The following is a 23,562-nucleotide window of genomic DNA, read 5'->3' as shown; positions in this document are numbered from 1 at the left end:
AAAAATTAACTCACCTTAATCCACTTGTTCGCGCAGCCGGCATCTCTTCTTTCTTCATCTGTGAGCAATAGGACCTTTGATGACGTCACTGCGTTCATCACATGGTCCATCACATGATCCATCACCGTAGGCTCATATTTTCAGCCAAGAAATAATTACTAGAAGTGCACAAATAGTCCCACAACATGGACAGTGACATACCAGATGTATTATTCGAATTTGAGATCTCTTTTTTTATTTTTTTAATGCAAAATATCGGCAATATAATTTTCACGTACGCGCATGCACAAATGCACTATACAGTACCCAAATGCACTATAAAGAAAGTATATTTGTATATAACACCCCACTTCAATCAGTTTTTTTGGGGACGACTTGTATATCACACCAGTAGAAATTATTTGTTCCAATAACGCTTGTCCCTCTATATACCTGAGGTATCGCAGCAGAACCGCACACAACTGCCGCACAATACAAATGCACTATAATATACTTTCTAACATAGAAAGTATATTATAACATTGTACAAGGAAGGCAATCCATTAGAATATACATGAAGATAAAACATAACCTTTAATAATGACTATGAGGGTCCATTCACAGGTCCGTAAGTGCAGATCCGCAAAACACAGACACCAGCAATGTGCATTCCGCAATTTGTGGACCGTACATCGCCGGCACTATAATAGAAAATGCCTAATCTTGTCTGCAATTGTGGACAAGAATAGGACATGTTCTATTTTTTTGCGGAAACGGAAGAACAGATGCGGAAGTGCGAATCCACAAATGCGGATGTGGATCCTCAAATGCGGATGTGGACAGCACATTCCGGCCCCATTGAAAATTTATGGGTCTGCACCCGTTCCGCAGAATTTCAGAACGGATGCGGACCCATTTTGCAGACGTGTGAATGGTAAAGATATCCCTCAAAATGAAAATAAATTAAATTATTAAAGTTAAGCAAAAAGCATAAATGTGGTGGGCAATAAAATCAGAAACCATATGTCCTACCACAATCCGGAGGGTTCCAGTGCACATCCATGAATCCCAGAGGGTAAGCAAAAAAACATCTATCCCTGGGCTAGATGATGATGTGGTATTGAAGGACAGGGTGGGCAAAGAACTGTCCCTGATATTGCCCTACAGGTGGGTGCTATTCTGGCCCTGATAGCCCAACCACAGACCACCCGCCCTGATAAGAGCAACCCCATCCGGAACCTTACCCTATATAAAAATAGCTTTAGTAAGACCCTAGCCCCTAGGCCCCTGACTTCCAGGTGATCACTATATAGATCTATGTGTTTTTGACTCATTATAAAAGTATATTATAAGTATATTGCACCCCTCTGTGTATCACACCTATCTATAGCACACCTATACTAGTGCTTAAAATGACTTTTGTGACCCTATTAGCTAGCGTTTGGTGCCCCTAACAGCCTGTCCCTGCTCCACACATTAACCTCTCACTACACTGGCAAAACACTGAATGTAAAATGGTGGCCAGATCAGGTTTATTTATAAGGTAGGGGGTATGTCCATGTGCTGAAATGTCTCAATTGACTGTCCTGTACCAGCTGATGGATATGGATATGTCATGGGTCAAAGTTATTCACAATGTAAAAGAATATGGCGGGTGCAAATTTCTCCATATGTTTGCATTCTCTGCGAATCGCGAAAACGCAAAGTTCGCCGTGAAACGACTGCCGGGCGAACCGCAAGACCATCTCTAATAAAGACATTGAAGACCAAACTGGCCAAAATGCAGAAGGAGCACCGCCAGGATATGCGGTCCATTAAGAAGCGGATGAAGGCCATAGAGGAGAGGAAACGCCAGGCCATGAAGGGGGTGGAGGAGATGCTCCTGCTATTGGAAAATGTTTTATTTTTTTTCTAATAAGTTATATAAATCGTTTACACAGTTATAACGTGTACTTTGGTTTTTGTAATATTGGTCTGTTTTAGTGTAATAGCTTGGCCTAAATCAGCCAGAACTGACAGCAGCCAGTAAATACATGTCAAATACATATAGGGTCTATTCACACGTCTGTAAAATGGGTCCGCATCCGTTCCACAATTTAGCGGAACGGTTACAGACCCATTGATTTTCAATTCCAGTCAGAAAAATTAGGCATTCACAGGATAAAGAAGTAAGTGTCGGCCATTACAGGCCCCAAAAATTAGCCAACAGGCGTTCACCTGACAGCAAAGAACTTTGTATTCTGTGGCTGAAAGTACATTAGGCATTCACAGGATAAAGAAGTAAGTGTCGGCCATTACAGGGGCCAAACATTAGGCATTCAACGGACATAAAAGGCATTTTATGCCGCTGTATTTACCTAGGACAGGGACCATGAATTGTATGGGTGGTGGCGGATATTTGTGGGCTTATAAAAAACAAAATGGCTGCACACCATTATACAGTCCTGATCAAAAGTTTAAGACCACTTGAAAAATGGCAAAAAATCATATTTAGCATGGCTAGATCTTAACAAGGTTCCAAGTAGAGCTTCAACATGCAACAAGAAGAAATGGGAGTGAGACAAAACATTTTTTGAGCATTCAATTTAATGAAAACAACGAATAAACTGAAACAGGCTGTTTTTCAGCTGATCAAAAGTTTAGGATCACACCTCCAAAAAAAAACGAAACCCCCCCAAAACAGAAATCCAACTTCCAAACATGAACTCAGTAATGAGTAGCTCTGCCGTTATTGTTTAATCACTTCCAAAATTCATTTCGGCATGCTTGATGCAAGCGTTTCCATGTGGTGAGTGGGAACATTTCTCCAAGTGGTGAAGACGGCCGCACGAAGGCCATCTACTGTCTGGAACTGTTGTCCATTTTTGTAAACTTCCCTTTCCATCCATCTCCAAAGGTTCTCAATTGGATTTAGAGCAGGGGAACACGCAGAATGGGCCAAAAGAGTGATGTTATTCTCTTGGAAGAAGCCGCTTGTCCTGCTGGCATTGTGTACTGTAGCGTTGTCCTGTTGAAAAACCCAGTCGTTACCACACAGACGAGGGCCATCAGTCAAGAGGAATGCTCTCTGCAACATCTGGACATAGCCAGCGGCCGTTTGACGCCCCTGCACTTCCTGAAGCTCCATTGTTCCACTGAAGGAAAAAGCACCCCAGACCATTATGGCGGCGCCACTGTGGCACCCCACTCCACTGTGGCGCGTAGAAAACATCTCAGGTGGGATCTGCTTGTCATGCCAGTAACTGTCACGACCCTTGGTCATGGTCGTGACTCCTTGGGAGCCGCATGCAGTTGCCCGCGGTTTGGTGTTGTCAACCGCAGCTGGGGGCACTTAGTGGTTTGCCTCAGGTGCGGTTGTCGCGGACAACAGGCATGCGTGCAGTTGCCCTCGGCAACGTGTTTTTGTGTGCACTTCCTTTGTCTGTTTGTTGCGCACGAGTTCATGTTTTGTATGCACGTAGACACCTCCCTTCACCTGCGGTTGTCCGCGGCAACGTCTGTTGTTGTGTGCATGTGTTGGCAGGGTCTCGGCCTGCTGGCTGTTCCCCAGAACATGGTTGCCACGCATGCCGTTGCTGGCGGTAACAGGTGAGTGTGTTTGTGTGTACTTCCCCTTTAAGTTGGTGTTTTCCCTTTCCTGTGGTGCTGGAAGGGTTAACTCTCTTCCCAGTGTGTGTGATGTCACTGGGTGTGTCTGACCGTTGGGTGTGGCCTCTTAGGCCTATAAAGCCTCTGTCTTTGGCTTGGCTCAGTAGGTTGCTTCAGCCAGACATGGCTGGAGCAGCCTCCTGTATATTACCATCTACCAGTGGGGGCCTCCCTTCTGGTCATAAAACTTTGTTACCTTGTCTGATGTTATGTTTATGTGTATGTGGTTGCTGGTTTGTTGCACCTTATGGTTTCCTGGTTTCCCGTGTGATGTATGGTGTGTGCTGTTGTCATTTCTGTTGTTGTGGACAAACAGCACTTTTGTATGGGTTCCAGGCTGTGTGTCTGTGGCAGGTAGGTGAGGTTGTAGTTTCCACGTACCTGCCACTGCCATAAGTTGTATTGGATTCCCCTTAATTACAGCTTGGCCATTCTAGGCTCCTGTTCCTCCGTGTTCAGGAGGAACAGGTAGTCTATCCAGCTCCTAGCTTAGGGACCTGCGGAGGGATAGTAGGGACCCGAGGTTCCAGAGCAACCTTTAAGGTTGACTCATGCCGCTAGGAGTTAGGGTCAGATCAGGGAGGCTTTAGGAGGTGACCTGCTCCCTGATCCTGTGGTCCTGGCCTTGCAGCAACCAAACATCTACGGGTACCGCACGGCTGAGGGTTTCCCCCATCCACAGCCGTGACAGTAACGTTGGAAACCATCAGGACCATCAAGGTTAAAAAGAAATCTCATTAGAGAATAAAACTTTCTTCCACCTTTGAATGTCCCATGTTTGGTGCTCTCTTGCAAAGTCCAAATGAGCAGTTCTGTGGCATTCAAGGAGACAAGGTCTTTGAAGACGTTTTTTGTTTTTAAACCCCTTCAGTCTCAGATGCCGTCTGATGGTTATGGGGCTGCAGTCAGCATCAGTATGGAACTTAATTTGGGTCGAGGATCGTCCAGTGTCTTGACGGACAGCCAATTAGATCCTCTGGCTCAGTGCTGATGAACTTTTTTTGGGTCTTCCACTTGACTTTTTTGTTTCATAACCCTCAGGATCATTTAAGAAATTCCAAATGACTGTCTTACTGCATCCCACCTCAGCAGCGATGGCGTGCTGTAAGAGACCCTGCTTATGCAGTTCAACAACCCGACCACGTTCAAAATGGGAGATTTTTTTGCCTTTGCTATCACAACGTGTGACTACCTGACAGAAAATGACAATGAATCCACATCTTTGCACAGATTTGGCATTTTAAAGGCATGTGGTCCTAAACTTTTGATCAGCTGAAAAACAGCCTGTTTCAGTTTATTCGTTGTTTTCATTAAATTGAATGCTCAAATTTTTTTTGTCTCACTCCCATTTCTTCTTGTTGCATGTTGAAGTTCTACTTGGAACCTTGTTAAGATCCAGCCATGCTAAATATGATTTTTTGCCATTTTTCAAGTGGTCTTAAACTTTTGATCAGGACTGTACATACAAGCAATAGAGCTAAGAAATGGGGGTCATTCTAAATAAAAGTGGTACAATACCGACTATAAATGAGTTAATGGAAGCTCTTAGCCCACATATTTGCTCAAACATGTGTCAGGTCCATCTAGCAGGCGTCAAGGTGGCTTCCGCAGATGGGTCCCTAACACTAATATACCGCCTCTCTTTGGACTTACTTAAGCCTACAATATTCAGGGCAGTGTAGAGACCAGCTACATACGTACTCTGCTCAGAAGTCCCAGGTAGATGGGCGTGTTCAGTCTAAAAGAGGCGCTACCCTCAATATAAACCGGATTCCCAAAAAGTTGGGACACTATACAAATCGTGAATAAAAACTGAATGCAATGATGTGGAGGTGCCAACTTCTAATATTTTATTCAGAATAGAACATAAATCACGGAACAAAAGTTTAAACTGAGAAAATGTACCATTTTAAGGGAAAAATATGTTGAATCAGAATTTCATGGTGTCAACAAATCCCCAAAAAGTTGGGACAAGGCCATTTTCACCACTGTGTGGCATCTCCCCTTCTTCTTACAACACTCAACAGACGTCTGGGGACCGAGGAGACCAGTTTCTCAAGTTTAGAAATAGGAATGCTCTCCCATTCTTGTCTAATACAGGCCTCTAACTGTTCAATCATCTTGGGCCTTCTGTGTTGCACCTTCCTCTTTATGATGCGCCAAATGTTCTCTATAGGTGAAAGATATGGACTGCAGACTGGCCATTTCAGTACCCGGATCCTTCTCCTACGCAGCCATGATGTTGTGATTGATGCAGAATGTGGTCTTGCATTATCTTGTTGAAAAATGCAGGGTCTTCCCTGAAAGAGATGACGTCTGGATGGGAGCATATGTTATTCTAGAACCTGAATATATTTTTCGGCATTGATGGTGCCTTTCCAGATATGCAAGCTGCCCATGCCACACGCACTCATGCAACCCCATACCATCAGAGATGCAGGCTTCTGAACTGAGTGTTGCGAACAACTTGGGTTGTCCTTGTCCTCTTTGGTCCGGATGACATGGCGTCCCAGATTTCCAAAAAGAACTTCGAATCGTGATCCGTCTTACCACAGAACAGTCTTCCATTTTGCCACACTCTATTTTAAATGATCCCTGGCCCAGTGAAAACGCCTGAGCTTGTGGATTTTGCTTAGAAATGGCTTCTTCTTTGCACTGTAGAGTTTCAGCTGGCAACGGCGGATGGCACGGTGGATTGTGTTCACTGACAATGGTTTCTGGAAGTATTCCTGAGCCCATTCTGTGATTTCCTTTACAGTAGCATTCCTGTTTGTGGTGCAGTGTCGTTTAAGGGCCCGGAGATCACGGGCATCCAGTATGGTTTTACGGCCTTGACCCTTACGCACAGAGATTGTTCCAGATTCTCTGAATCTTCAGATGATGTTATGCACAGTTGATGATGATAGATGCAAAGTCTTTGCAATTTTTCGCTGGGTAACACCTTTCTGATATTGCTGATATCTTTCTGCGCAACATTGTGGGAATTAGTGATCCTCTGCCCATCTTGGCTTCTGAAAGACACTGCCACTCTTTTTATAACCAATCATGTTGCCAATTGACCTAATTAGTGTTAATTGATCTTCCAGCTCTTCGTTATGCTCAAAGTTACTTTTTCCAGCCTCTTATTGCTACTTGTCCCAACTTTTTTGGGATTTGTTGACACCGTGAAAATTTGAATCAACGTATTTTTCCTTTAAAATGATACATTTACTCGGATTAAACGTTTGATCTGTCATATACGTTCTATTACAAATAAAATATTGACATTTGCCATCTCCACATCATTGCATTCAGTTTTTATTCACAATTTGTTTAGTGTCCCAACTTTTTTGGAATCCGGTTTGTATATACCACAAGAGAATTTAGACTAGAACCTTCAGAATCACAGGTGCATATCCATGAATCAAACATAATTATAAAAAACAAAATGGCTGCACACAATTATACATACAAACAATAGAGCTAAGAAATGGGGGTCATTCTAAATAAAAGTGGTACAATACCGACTATAAATGAGTTAATGGAAGCTCTTAGCTTCCGCAGATGGATCCCTTACACTAAATATACTGCCTCTCTTTGGACTTACTTAAGCCTCTTACTTTTGAAAAGGAGGAGTCAGCTGAGGAGGAGAAGAAGAGGCAGGCCTGCATGCAATCCAGGGCTGTAAAACCAAATCTACACGGGTGCCATGGGTTACATGCTTGACGGCCGTCAGAAGGTTCACCCAGTGGGGAGTAAAAGTTATGTACCTTCCCTTCCCGTGTTTGCTAGACCACGTGTCTGTGGTCAGATGTATCTTGGCACCGACACTGTGTGCCAGAGATACATTCACTTGCTGCTGAACGTGGCCATATAGCTCTAGGATGCCCTTCTGGGAGAAATATTTCCTTTATGGGACCTTCCGTTGCAGTGTTCCAATGGCCACAAATTTTCTAAAGGCCTCCGAGTCCACCAGTTTATATGGCAGTAGTTGGCGGGCTATCAGTTCCGATAAGCCAGCGGTCAACCGTTGGGCAAAAGGGTTATCCGGCATCATCATTTGAAGCCTGCCTTTTGACAGATAAACGTCAGGACAGCACGGTGGAAGGTGGAGTGGAGGACAATTGGGAGGAGAGAGGAGAAGGAGAAGAGGCTGGACGGTGAGCGCCTGGAGTGTGGCTTTGTGGGTTCTGACGGCGTTGCTCCCACTGGGCTCAGGGATGGAAGGCCAGGTGCCTTCTTACGGCGGTCATCCCTAGGTGAGTGTTGGGCTTACAGCGACTTATGCGTTGACTGCAAAGGCTGCAGATGGCAACACTATTGTCAGCAGCAGACACGTTAAAAAAAAGGCCACACTGCGGAGCCATGTGCCGGCGTCCTGGGAGCACCATATGTGACCGTACATGGTTGATGGCTCGCTCCTGATACATTAGCAGTCTGGTTTTTCCCTCCTGTGCAATGTAAGTTCTGCCTGCTTCTCCTCCCTATCTGCTGGTCCATCTCTCCCTCTGAACTCCCCTCCTCTTCCTCTCTTGTGGGCACCCACGTAAGGTCCATAGACACTTCATCATCGGCGTCACCTTCCCCACCACTAACATTAGAGATCTTGGAGTAGGCAGCAACAACGGGGACCAACCTCCTTGGGCTGATCTGGGTACTGTCATCAGACTGCTGAGTGGCGGCCGTTGCTACCTCCTCTTCCTGATCTGATGCCAAGAATGGCTGCGCATCGGAAATGTCTTGTTGATCGGAAAATAATTCCTGTGACTCAAGCGGAGGGTTTATGGTGGTGTCTTTGGGGGTGCACACAGCAGAGAGTGAAGACCGTGCAGATAGAGAGGATAAGGAGGGTGCAGAAGCGGAAGGCTGAGTGAGCCACTCAACTAAGTCTGGTGCGTCCTTTGACATAATCGAACGCACCTTCCCACATTGGCTCCGGCCTGGTGCTCCTGCCCTACCCCTACCATCCCTGCGGAAGGGCCTGCCTCTTCCTCTGCCTGTCATTTTTTAGTTGACCCTGTGACAAAAGTCTCTAGAGAAGCGCAGTGTATGTGGAAGAAGGTATATAATACCCCGCTTCAATCTGTCATTTTGGGGGGCCACTGGTATATCACACCAGCTATAATACTTTTTTTCCAGTACCGTTTATCACTGTGTGTAGCAGAGGGAATGCAGCAAAACAGACCAAAAATTGTGCAGTACCCAAATACACTATTATGAAAGTATATTGGTATATAACACCCCGCTTCAATCTGTGATTTTGGGTGGCCACTGGTATATCACACCAGTTATAATACTTTTTTTCCAGTGCCGTTTGTCACTGTGTGTAGCAGAGGGAATGCAGAAAAACAGGCAAAAATTCTGCAGTACCCAAATACACTATTATGAAAGTATATTGGTATTTAACACCCCGCTTCAATCTGTTGTTTTGGGGGGCCACTGGTATATCACACCAGTTATAATACTTTTTTTCAAGTACAGGCCCCAAACATTAGGCATTCAACGCACAGAAAACATCAAGTGATTATGTGGCTGGAGGTATATTAGACAGTCATTGGATATCAATTTTATTGCATGCCAGTACAAATAGATGTCAAATACATATGTTTAAAAGCACAAAAAATATAAAATTGGATTAAAAACATGGCTAACAAAATCCCCGTCTTGAAAAAACCCCAAATGATAATAGTTGAAATTCGATAACACGTGGTCGTCACAGGTGTTGAACTCCTCCAAGGTCCCAAACATTAGGCATTCACCGGACAGAAAAGGCCTTTTATGCAGCTGTATTTACATAAGACAGGGAACAATCTTTGTTCTGGGTGATGGCGGATATATGTGGGCTGGCATGAGGAAATTCAATTAAACGTGGTCATCACAGGTGTTCAATTCCTCCGTGATACATGCCTCATTCATTTTTAGAAATGTTAGGTAGTCCATATTGTTTTGAGCTAGGCGAGTGTGTTTATCGTTCACGATCCCCCCCCTGCTGCGCTGAACATTCTTTAGGACAGGACACTCGACAAGGGGCAAGCCAAGAGTTCCATGGCAAATTGTGCCAGCTTTGGCCACAGGTCAAGCCTGCACACCCAGTAGTCCAGGGGTTCCTCGCTTCTCAGAGCGTCCACATTGGCCGTTAACCCGATGTAGTCGGACACCTGTCGGTCTAGGCATTACCTGAGGCTGGATCTGGAGGGCGGCTGTCGATGGGTTGGTTGCAAGAAAGATCTCATATCCGAAGTGACCAACACATCTTCAAATCACCCTCTTCTTGCATGCGCTGTAGGATTGGTACTCACAACTGTTTCTCTGTGGGTGGAAATTTCTCTGCCAGCGCCCGCAACAGCAGAATGCAGCATCTCTCGAAGAAAGGCTTGGAAATGCTAGCTTCTGACAGCCCTTTGTGATGCTAGTAACATGTCCCCATTTTGTGTTTGTACCGGGGGTCTAAGTGCGCTGCCACCCAGTACTGGTCCTTGCCCTTTATGCTTTTTATACGGGGTCCTTCTTCAAACACTAGATCATGAAGGCCCCTATTTGCATTAAATTGGATGCTGTGGAGCGGCCTGGCTCATGCTCATCGCCCAGGAGAATGTCGTCCTCAGTCTCCCCCCATCCACGAACAACACCAGGGATCCAAGAAAAGTTTAAAGCCTGCTCTTCTTGCTCCTCCTCCCCCCAGGCACCATCCTCCACTGACTTCTCTTCAGACTCCTGCTGACTTGTCTCGGATGGAGTAGCCCCGCGGGGAATTTATTCAGCATTGCGACTTCCTCATCTTCCTGCTCCCGCTCCTCGACGGCTTGATCAATGACACGATGCAATGCACGCTCCAGAAAGAAGGCGTAAGGTACGATGTCACTTATGGTGCCCTGGCTGCGACTGACCAGTTTAGTGATCTAATCAAATGGCCGCAGAAGTCTGCATGTGTTGCACATGAGCAGCCACTGGTGAGGTGAAAAAAAAACAAGCTCCCCAGAACCTGTCCTGCTGCAGAGTTCGTGCAGGTAGTCGTTAACGGCACATTTTTTCCAGAGCAGCCTATCAAGCATATATAGGGTGGAGGTCCAGTGCGTCGGGCAGTCACAAATCAGACGTCTGACGGGCAAATGGTGTCACCGCTGAACATCAGCAAGGCGAGCCATGGCCGTGTAAGATCTTCTAAAATGTCCAGAGATTTTCCTGGCCTGCAGCAATACATCCTGGACCCTGGACTAAGTGCAGGACGTGTGCCATGCACGGCACTTGTGTCATTTTGCCTTGTTTCAGCGTGCTCAGCAGATTGGCACCATTGTCGCACACCACTTTACCAACTGTCAAATTGAGCAGGGTTAGCCACTGATCGGTTTATGACCACAGAGATGAAAGAAATGTAGGACCGGTGTGGCTCTTGGCTTCCAGGCACAACAGCCGCAGCACAACATGGCAACATCTCACCTGGCACTTCAAATAGGTTCTGGGGAGCTGGGGGGTGAGGCAGAAGAGGCTGTAGCATTGGAAAAGAAGAAGTCAGCCGAGGAGGAGACGGAGGATGGAGTAGGAGGAGGAGAAGAAGAGGCATGCCTGCATGCAATCCCTGGCTGTAACACCAAATAAACACGGGTGCAACGGGTTGCATGCTTGACAGCCGTCAGAAGGTTCACCCAGTGGGCAGTAAAAGTTATGTACCTTTCCTGCCTGTGTTTGCTAGACCATGTGTCTGTGGTCAAATGTATCTTGGCACTGACACTGTGTGCCAGAGATACATTCACTTGCCGCTGAACATGGCCATATAGCTTTGGGATGCCCTTCTGGGAGAAATATTTCATTTCAGGGACCTTCCATTGCAGTGTTCCAATAGCCACAAATGTTTTAAAGGCCTCTGAATCCACCAGTTTATATGGCAGTAGTTGGCGGGCTAGCAGTTCCGAACAGCCGGCGGTTATGCGTTGTGCGAGAGGGTCATCTGGCGTCATCAACTTTTTACATTCGTAAGTTTGGGCCACGGAAGCCTGCCTTTTTCCAGATGATTGCGACTAGTGTGCAAATTTTTATCGCGAATATCGGAACTTTGAAAATTTGCGAATATTTAGGATTTAGTGACATATATTCTTAATTTTGAATATTCCAGATTTTTTTTTAAATCAGTACACATGATCCCTCCCTGCTTCTAGCTTGTGGACCAATGAGAAGGCTGCGATATCTTTGACTTTAGTGTTGATTGCTATTTTTCGTAATGCAAATTTTTATCACAAATTTTTCAATTGCCGATTTATGCAATCAAGAAAATAATGACTGGAGATAACGAATTCGCGAATTTGCCAATATATGGCGAATATTCACCCAAATATTTGCGAAATATCACAAATTTGAATATTGCCCCTGCCGCTCATCATTAAACGTGACGACGACTCGGTGGAAGGTGGAGTGGAGGACAAATAGGAGGAGAGAGGAGAAGAAGAGCCAGGACCTGGAGCCCCAGGAGTGTGGCTTTGTGGGTTCTGACTGTGTTGCTCCCACTGGGCTCGGTGATGGGAGGCCAGGTGCTTTCTTAAGGCGGTCGTCCCTAGGTTAGTGTTGGGTTAACTGCGACTTATGTGTTGACAGGCTGCAGATGGCAACGAGATTGTAAGCAGCGGACACCTTAAAATAGGCTCACACTGCGGAGCCATGTGCTGCATCCTGAGAGCGCCAAATGTGACTGTGCATGGTGGATGGCTCGCCCCAGATACATTTGCAGTCTGCTTTTTGCCTTCTCTGCGCTGTAAGTTCTGCCTGCTTTTCCTCCTTCTCCTCCCTATCTGCTGCTTTGTTTTTCCCTCTGATCTCCCCTCCTATTCCTCTCTTGTGGGCACCCATGTGACGTCCATTGACACGTCATCATCCTCACCTTCACCACCACTGACATCTCGGAGTAGGCAGTAACAGTGGGGACCAACCTCCTTGGGCTGATCTGGGTACTGTCGTCAGACCACTGGGTGGCAGCCGTTGCTACCTCCTCTTCCTGATCCGATGCAAAGAATTGCTGTGCATTTGTAAGCTCTGGGAATGGATGGGAAAATAATTCCTTTGACTTGAGTGGAGGGGCTATGGTGGTGGTAGTGGTGGTGGTGTCTTTGGGGGTGCACACAGCAGAGTGAGGAGGGTGCTGATACAGAGGATGAGGAGGGTGCAGAAGCCGAAGGCTGAGTGAGCCACTCAACCAACTCTGGTGCGTCCTTTGACGTAATCACATGCACCTTCTCCAACTTCCCACTTAGGCCTTGTCCTGGTGCACCTCCCCGACCCCTACCACCTCTGCGGAATGGCCTGCCTCTTCCTCTGCCTGTCATTTTCAAAATGACCCTGTGACAAAGTCCCTAAAGAAGAGCAGTATTTGAGGAAGCAGGTATATAGAACCCCTTAATGAGTATTTGCTAAAAGCAGGTATATCAAACCTCTTGAACAGTTTATATTGGGGCAATTGGTATATCACACCTAGTTTTTTAATTGGTATATCACACATTAGTTATTCCAATAGTGTTTGTCCCTCTGTATAGCTGCGGTATCTCAGCAGAACTGCACACAAATGCTGCACAATACAAATGCACTATATAGGAAGTATATTATAGGTATATCACACCCCTGGCTCAATCAGTTTTTTGGGGGGCAACTGGTATATCACACCAGTTGCAATTAGTTGTTTCAATAGCGTTTGTCCCTCTGTATAGCTGCAGAATCGCACACAACTGCTGCACAGTATAATTGTATTATAATATACTTTCTATGTTAAAAAATATAAGTATATTACAACCCTCAGTATGTCACACCTATCGATAGCCCACCTATACCAGTCCTTAAAAGGACTTTTGCAGCCCTATTGGCTAGTGTTTGGTGTCTCTATACTCTCTAACAGTCTGTCCCTTCTCCACACAGCAACCTCTCCCTACACTGGCAAAAGACTGAATGTAAAATGGCTGCCAGATCGGGTTTATTTATAGGTTAGGGGGGTGTCCATTTGCTGAAACGTCTCAATTGGCTGTCCTGTCCCACCTGATGGATGTGTCATGGGTCAAAGTTCGGCACAATGCAAAAGAATATGGCGCTGGCGGATATCACCATATGTTCACATGTTCGGCAAACCGCGAACCAGCAAAGTTTGCCGCGAAACTACCGCCTGGCGAACCGCAAGGACATGTCTATTTGACATGTGCATAACGACCTGCTCTATAAAAATTTAACATGACCTCACCCCTCAGCTGAACACCGTAAAGAAAAATTAAATACGGTGTCAAAAAAGCAATTTATTTGTCACCTTACATCACAAAAAGTGTAATAGCAAGCGATCAAAAAGTCATATGCATCTCAAAATTATACCAATCAAACTGTAATCCCATCCCGCAAAAAATCAGACCCTACTTAAGACAATCGCACCCAAAAAATAAAACAAAAATATGGCTATCAGTATATGGAGACAATAAAACATGATTTTGTTTGTTTAAAAAATGCTGTTATTGTGTAAAACTTAAATAAATTAAAAACAATTATTTGTGTAAAACTTAAATAAATTAAAAACTGTCTGTAACAACCTGCTCTTTAAAAATACCACATGATCTAACCTGTCAGATGAAAATTGTAAATAACAAAAATAAAAACCAAAAATCATATGTACCCTAAAATAGTACCAACAAAACTACCACCTTATCCCATGGTTTCCAAAATGGGGTAATTTTTTTGGAGTTTCTACTCTAGGGGTGCATCAGGGAGTCTTTAAATGTGACACGGCAGCTTAAAATTATCCCAGTGAAAACTGCCCTCCAAAAAATGTATGGCATTCCTTTCCTTCTGCGCACAGCTGTGTGCCCGTTCAGCAGTTTACGACCACATATGGGCTGTTTCTGTAAACTACTGAATCAGGGTAATAAATATTGAGTTTTGTTTGGCTGTTAACCCTTGCTTTGTTACTGGAAAAATTGGATTAAAATGGAAAATCTGCCCAAAAAGTTAAATTCTGAAATTTCATCTACATTTTGCTTTGATTATTGTGGAACACTCAAAGGGTTACCAACGTTTGTAAAATCAGTTTTGAATACCGTGTGAGGTGTATTTTCCAAAATGGGATAACTTTTTTGGAGTTTCTACTCTAGGGGTGCATCAGGGGGTCTTTAAATGTGACATCAGTGATCGGACGAATTTTGCTAAGAAAGCAAAAATAGAGAGCGCACTATAGGGTAGTAGGTTCACAGTTTGTGGAACAATTGTAGAAAAATAAAAAGGGGAGGCTCACCATATGGAGTAGGCACTCCCACTGGGCTGTCCAGTGATGCTCCTTTTTAGGGTTTAAATACCTGATGTACATGTTTTGTGTTTTATTAAGCCATTTTAACGTGATGAAGGGGGGCTCTAGACCCCCAAAACGCGTTGTTTAAAAAATTGGCATAAAAGAAAACTCAATAAAGAAAATCCTTTATTTTCCATTCAAGTGTCCTGGTAAGGTATCATTGCGCCAACCTGCGGTCCTGCTTTCTATTCATTTTAAAATGTGACATGGCAACTTAAAATTATCACAGTGAATTCTGCCCTCCAAGAACCATATGGTGTTCCTTTCCTTCTGCTCCCTGCTGTGTGCCCGTAAACTACAGAATCATGGTAATAAATATTGAGTTTTGTTTTGCTGTTAACCCTTGCTTGGTTACTGTAAAAAAATAATTAAAATGGAAAATCTGCCCAAAAAATGTAATTCTGAAATTTCATCTACATATTCCTTTAATTCTTATGGAACAACTAAAGGGTTAACAAAGTTTGTGAAACAGTTTTGAATACCTTGAGGGGTGTTTTTTTTATTATGTAAGCCTCACAAAGTGACTTCAGACCTAAACTGGTCCTTTAAAAAGTGGGTTTTGAAAATTTTCTGAAATATTTCAAGATTTCTAAACTTCTAAGCATTCTAACGTCCCCAAAAATTTAATGTCATTCACAAAATGATCCAAACATAAAGTAGACATATGGGAAATGTAAAGTAAGAACTATTATATATATACTATTATATATATATATATATATATATGTATATATATATATATATATATATATATATACTATTATAGTATCAATATCTGTTTTAAAAGCAGAGAAATTGAAATTAGTAATGTTGCGAATTTTTCCAATTGTTTTGTAAATTTTGTATTATTTTTAAATAAAAATGAAAAATATTGACTGAAATTTACCACTAACATGAAGTACAATGTGTCACGAGAAAACAATCTCAGAATCGCTTGGATAAGTAAAAGCATTCCAAAGTTATTACCACAGTACTGAAGGGTTTAAACATACTGTTTGTTTATATTGTCATACATGTGTTTACCCATAGCTATATATGTCAGTGCAATTTAGACATTATTTGCTATGAATGTCATTGCAGTAAAGAGCGTAAAAAAAATATGGGGGGGGGAGATTTTAAACTAGTGACTACACCTTAATAAACGGGTCTAAAAATGTCTGTAGGAGTCTCCTATGCTGCACTGCTAAAACAACTCTGGCTGGACACTAGATATCAGAACTGTACTCAACCTGACTGTAGTAATCACTCCCAGGTACTAAGAGTGTCTCCCTGTACTCAGGTATCCCCATAACTTACAGGATAGTCAAATTTTTTAACAGCCAGACATTACCATGATCCATGAACTTTAATAGAAAACAAGTATCAACACTAGCAGGTAACAAGAATGCAAAAGCACTGGAAATGACCAATTGATAACAGAAAATATATGGTGATAGTAATGGTTTATTCTCCATAGATGGATAGACAACAGACCCCTACTGGCCCTAACATCAACCAAACTGACCTTCACTGTCCCTAAAGATATCTCTATTGGAAACCCTAATCTGTAATACTGACCCTAAAGCCTCATGCACAGGACCATAGCAGGTCCAAGGCCATATTGAAGCTCGGTTGTGTACATGAGGCCTAACATGAACAAACCAACCGAAAAAACGGTGTGGTGTTAAACAGGCAGGAAGTGCTCAAACCCGTATGCAGTTGTGCATGTTTATACTGGGGAGAAAATCCTGCACTTGTAGCCCATTGCTAATGGCGATCCCCAGCAAAAATGCATATAGTGGATGATGCCCGAAGCGGACCACAATTTCCACAATAGACATCCTACACGTGATAGCAATTATGTGGATGTGATAACCAATATAACAATATAATAATATTTGCAAAGACAGGTGCACTCTGCGGTCTTACTAAACCCTCATTCTGATGTTAAAATTGATTGATTAGCCAACATATCCTACTGTGGAGGACATGTCTAAGCCCGAGCACCGTGCCAAGGTTTCTCAAGTAGCTCGGGACCCCAGGAGCCAGTGGGTGAATTACAGTAGTGTGAGGTCTGACTCATTCGGACTTTATGCTCCTGGAATTCACCCACTGGCTCCTTGTGTTGCCCATATGGCACAGGGAGGTGAGTGTTAGGTCCCAAGCTACTTGAGAAACCTTGGCGCGGTGCTTAGGCTCAGACTCAGACATGTCCTCCACAGTAGGATATGTTGGCTAATCTCTCAATTTTAACATCAGAATGAGGGTTTAGTAAGACCGCAGAATGCACCTGTCTTTGCAAATGTTATTATTTTGCCTAACATGAACAACAGGAGGCCACTGGCAACCCGAGACAAGAAAACCAAACTGAGCAGAGCTCAACTATCAAATTCAAATTCAAAATAAGGGAAAACTCCAGCCAAGAAGTAAACTACCAAGGAACAAGATACTAAAAATATACAAGGCTTACTGGATTCAAATGCACTGAGCTTATGCTATAACCAGCAACTCACTTCAGAAGCCAGAAAACATTTAAAGGATGGAATGGAAAATGATTCAGAAACTTCTCCAAAGGATCTAAAAGCTGCAACAGACAGATAAGGCTGAGTTCACATCACCGTTTGCTTTCCGTTCTTCAGATTCATCGGAAGAAGAAACTAAGAAAAAAAAGAAAAAAAAACAGGATCCTGTTAAAAAAAACAGATCCTGTTCAATCAGTTATGCATAGTATCCATTTTTTTACAGGATCCAGTAAAAAAACGGATCCTGTTGTATCAGTTGTCAACTGTTTGAGCCATTTCCATCTGAGATAAATTTTTTAGATGGGAAAAAAAGTCCTGCATGCAGTACTTTTGTTTCCATCTAAAAATAATGGATTTCAGATGGAAATGGCTCAAACGGATGACAACTGATGCAACAGGATCAGTTTTTTTCACTGGATCCTGTAAAAAAATGGATCCTATGCAATCCTATGCATAAGGCTACTTTCACACTAGTGTTAATATTTTCTAGTATTGAGATCCGTCATAGGGTCTCAATACCGGAAAAAAAGCTTCTATTTTGTCCCCATTCATTATCAACTGAACAGAACGGAATGCTCCAAAATGCATTCCCTTCCATTCTCATACCGGAGAGCAAACCACAGCATGATGCGGTTTTCTTTCTGTCCTGGGATGTGGAGCAAGACAGATCCATCATGACCCACAATGCAAGTCAATGGGGACGGATCCGTTTTCTCTGACAAATTAAAACAGATCCGTCCCCTATTGACTTTCAATGGAGTTCATGACGGATCTGACTTGGCTATGTTAAAGATAATACAACTGGATCTGTTCATAACGGATGCTGATGGTTATATTATCAGTAACAGAAGCGTTTTTGCTGAACTAGTGTGAAAGTAGCCTAACCGATGCAAAAGGATCTTTTTTTTTTTTTTACAGGATCCTGTTTTTTTTTCTCTCTCTCTTCTTCTGACGGATCAGAATAACGGAAAGCTAAACGGTGATGTGAACTCAGCCTAAGCTGACCCACACTAATTGGTCATAGCAACTGTTCCAAACAAACTAATAGACAGGAGAAGACAAAACAGCAGGAACATTCCTATTGATTGTAAGAGCCACATAGTTCTCTTTGGTTCTTCATTGGTAACAGCAAAAAGTATTCCACCATTCCCTCTCACCACTGCCTGTGCCATGAAACAGAAGACACCTTTATTATCTGTATGGCAGTATGTTAGAATAGGGTATTGAAATAAACACTGAACATTCTACCCAAAACTGATGCCTTTATGTAGAGTTCCCCTTTAAGTGTCCTAAAGGGTTTCTGGCAGGATATGAATATTATGATTTAAGCATAAATCCATGCTTGAGACAATCCAGTCCACTATTTTGGATGTAGAGAATAAAATCCCACCCTTTAGCATACAATCTTCAGCAGACAATACCGGTAATGTCCATAGTCTAGCTTCCTTGTATCTCGTCTGTATTCTCAATCATGCTCATTTTCACTACAGGAAATCTCAGTGTGCAAGTGCAGTTTCTATGTTATTATTTGATAAATCTCCGCTTTCATTTTCTGTGCTTATAATAAATTGTCCTTCAGTTGTAACCTCCCCAGTTTTAATACAGTTTAATACAGATTTTATTTGAATACGACAAAGGCAGCCCTTTCAGCCATCAAGCATCGTTCGTGCAAGGTCGATCACTTGGAATTGGAAAAATATAATTTGACCCCTGCAAGGCTACAGCAATATCACTAGTTTTGATGAACCCTTCAGCTAGGATAGATGAAATGGGAAATACTGTACAAGTCTTCATATGCATGAGGCTAGATTGCATACATGGAATGATCAAATTTTACATAGTGCAATCACATTTTCATATGGATGAGTTATTCTATAATCTCAATCCCTGGGGAATCTATAAGAATGGAATTTGTAAAGCTTTATATGAGCCGACATTCGCTGAATATTTATGAGTTCCATTTTATACATTAAATCGGCATATTCTACATCGAAATACACCGCAGACAAATACGGAGTTGGAGGATCATTTAAGATAACTATGTTTCAAATACATAGGCACAATATGCAAAGTTGAATTGTGGCTGCCATGCTAATAGCAGGCCGATGCGGGCGAGAGGCTTGTTCTGTATTTATGAGACGAGCATTCTTACAAAATCTTTATATATCGCTAAATATGACAAATTAGCTGCAGATTTTAGCAGGGCAAACAAGCGTAGAAGCATGACACATTGGAATGCATTTGGATTTCATAAAATTAGTGGAATGTTCTTCACATCCAAGGGCCTGAAGGAATGAAAATTCACAGCTTACCAAGACTGAAGCCATAGTGAGTCTGAAAGTTTAATTTCAAATAGCAATTATACAGGAAGAAGCGACCGTATCTATGCGTTAATGCTTTATAGAGGGGATTAACCTGTTAAGCTGTGGGTGACCTGTTAATGCCCTATTTCTTAGCACTTAGTCTTATTATAGCTAATAAAATCTTTGTCATTAAGCATAAGCTGCATATTCTTTATATAGCAGTCGTCTCTTTAGGGACGTGAGATACCAGAGGGGGTCATTTACACCTACGCACTAGGGGTGAATGTTAACTGTGTGCTACAAAGATAAAGAAAAATTTTATAGTAACATTAATAGTGCAATAAAAAGTCATTTTTAAAACAGGATTGTACTTAATGCCTTAAAGGCCTTGTATCTCAGATGTTAAGGCTACTTTCACACTTGCGGCAGGATGGATCTGACAGGCTGTTCACCCTGTCGGACCCGTCCTGTCGCTATTTCGCCATGCCGCCGCTCCGTCCCCATTGACTATAATTGGGACGGGGCGGAGCTCCGGCACAGCACGGCAGTGCACGGCGAAAGGCCGCCGGACTAAAAGTACTGCATGTCCGACTTTTTAGTCCAGCGGCCTCTCACCGCGCACTGCCGTGCTGCGCTGGAGCTCCACCCCCGTCCCCATTATAGTCAATGGGGACGAAGCAGCGGGCCGGCGGCACGGCGAAATAGCGGCAGGACGGATCCGACAGGGTGAACAGCCTGTCAGATCCATCCTACCGCTAGTGTGAAAGTAGCCTAAGGCAGATGATTTTGCTGTGGTTTTCTTTGGGGTATTTTGTTATGGAAAATCTGTAACATGAGTAACATTTGCATTTTGCTGTCGATTGGCCGCAAATTTGTTACAAATTTTAACCCTCTGGACTGCAAAGGATGAAATCCACAAATATACTGCATAATTTGACATCCTGCTTATTTAATATTCACAGGGGATGACACGTCATGTGTGGATCCCTTTCCTGAAAAATTCGGCATTGTTTGGATGAGATTTTATAAAATTGCATCTGCTGTTTTTCTGCATGAAATTCTGCTGCAAAAAAATCTGCAGCATATCAGCCACCGGTATACTGGCAAAACGACGGTTTAGCAATGTAGGCTGGCCAGTGAACAGTAGGCAGATTCCCATGCTCCAACAGAATCTCCAAAAGAGCCTCCATCAGCTCAGGTTCTGACGCAATAATATACCAGAAGATCCAACAAAAGGAAACCCCAATATGAAGATGATTTAGAGGCCATGAATTGCTGCAGTGATAACAGGGACTCAGTACAGGAAATCACAATAATTTAATCTCTGGATTCAGGTGTACCAATTCCAAACAAGACCAAGAGTACACATAAAATTGGGCACTGTCTCTTAGCATCTCCAGTTTGTCTTAAGTTTTTATAAATATGCTTCAATACAGATACCATTTGGTATTGTGCATTCTGTATGGTATTGTAATCAGTCTCCTAAAATCTTTTACCAACCCATACAGTAGAGCAACATTGTCAGAAAATCGAATAAGTCTGTGAGCAGGCTAAAAGACCTCCAGCGTTTTGATTTGTCCTTGTACCAATGGTCAACTGGAGATGTGGGTCTTCTAGGGCTGCCTAGAGCTTAACCAGACATGCAGTCTAAGGGATTAATAGTTTTTCACACTTAGGCCTCATGCACACGACAGTATTTTTTTGTGGTCCGCAAAAAGGGGTTCCGTTGTTCCGTGATCCGTGTCCGTTTTTGTTTCCGTGTGTCTTCCTTTATTTTTGAAGGATCTCCAGACATGAAGGAAAGTAAAAAAAAGTCAAGTTTGCCATGCAAATGATAGGAAAAAAACTGATGCGGACGCGCGGACGCGGATGACAATCTTGTGTGCCTCCGCATTTTTTTTACGGACTCATTGACTTGAATGGGTCCACGAACCGTTTCCCGTGAAAAAAATAGGACAGGTTATTTTTTTTGACGGACTGAAACCACGGATCACGGAAGCGGATGACAAACGGTGCATTAGCCGAGTTTTCAACGGACCCATTGAAAGTCAATGGGTCCGCAGAAAATCACGAAAAACTGAACAATGGACACGGAATGAAACAACGGTCGTGTGCATGAGGCCTTAGGCCTCATGCACACGACCGTTGTGTGCATTCGTGGCCGTTGTGCCGTTTTCCGTTTTTTTCACGAACCCATTGACTTTCAATGGGTCCGTGGAAAAATCGTAAAATGCACCATTTGGCAGCCGCATCCGTGATCCGTGTTTCCTGGCCGTGAAAAAAATACGACCTGTCCTATTTTTTTCACGGCCAACGGTTCACTGACCCATTCAAGTCAATGGGTCCGTGAAAAATCACGGATGCACACAAGATTGTCATCCGTGTCCGTGATCCGTGTCCGTTTTTTCCTATCATTTCAATGGCAAACTTGACTTAGATTTTTTTTTTCATTTTTCATGTCCGTGGATCCTCCAAAAAACAAGGAAGACCCACGGAAGAAAAAACTGTCACGGATCACGGACCTACGGACCCCGTTTTTGCGGACCTTAAAAAAAAACGGTCGTGTGCATGAGGCCTTAACCAAAGAAGCATGGGCCTTCTCATAGAGGATTCACGAGTCACTACTGCTGGAGTGGTCTACAACAGTTAGCATGAAGACATGCAAGCATTTCAATTACATGGTACCAAGGTAGAAGGTGGAAATCACAGCATTATAGAGCAACCATTGAAGCTGGCACAATTTTGGTGTTTGCACAGAGCAGATAGCAAAAATAAGAATATAGTAAGAAGTATAGTAAGTATAGTATAGTGGAAGCCAAGTTGTAACAGTAAACTGTAGAAACAAACACACACACACCAAAGTAGATAGGAACCAAATGGAGTTTTTTTACTGAGGCATAGTATATCCGTGGTGGGATCCTAATAAAGCATGGGATACACTGGCATTGTCTGGAGTCATATTCATTTGGTGTGTACTGACCTATTATGCGCATGACCCGTTATGAAAGTTCCACTTTCAAAAGGTTCTTAGCAATTAATGAAGGCATGTAAATACATAAATGTGTGCAGAAACTTTACATACTCTTTACGTACAATTTATATATTAAACATATAAATATTACACCAACATTATTGGCTCCATAAATCACCTGAAAGGATAAAAACACATAAAAAAACTGTCAAAATTCATACAAAGGGCGTCCCATAACAACTGTTTTTGGAATTAATTTTGCATATGGATGGGAAAGAAGCTTTTAATTTACAAATTTATTGTATGAAGATTTTTTTTGTTGCCGCTTTCTATGTGTACAAAGTTTTATGTTTTCCGATACAATATGCTGAGTTTGTACTTCTGTTTGCACAGCTAGCTACAGAAAACTCCTTTTTAATAGCAAGAGCATCAGCAGAGGTCACTTCCTTATGTATTTTCAAAACAGATCTTTACATTCTCTTGGGTAAAGCAACAAATTGAAATCTGAACAAGCTTTCTTACAGTTTATAGTTGGCTTCAGGTCTCTATCTGTTGTATATGAATAGGAAGCATTCAACATCTGAAGGGAATGATTACTGTGTTAGATTCTGTGGCACATACTGTACCTTAAGCTTTTCGTTTAGCATTATTTTTTACATTTGTTTTTACTAGTGTTGAGCGAATCGAAGTTCACGCTTCAGTAAAAATTAGATTTGTCGTGAAGCCGAAGTTCCTCGTGCTTCGTGGTAACAAATTCATTTTCCAAAGATCCTGCACGAAATCTTGGGCGCGGTAATGTATCATGTCACCAAGCCAACCAGAGTGATGATGAGATATTTCACGTTGGATCTTCATGCAAGATGGCCACAGTGGGTTCTTCAT

This window comes from Bufo gargarizans, chromosome 3 (genome assembly GCF_014858855.1).
Source record: "Bufo gargarizans isolate SCDJY-AF-19 chromosome 3, ASM1485885v1, whole genome shotgun sequence".
Lineage (NCBI taxonomy): Eukaryota > Metazoa > Chordata > Amphibia > Anura > Bufonidae > Bufo > Bufo gargarizans.
This window is presented reverse-complemented; position numbering follows the sequence as displayed.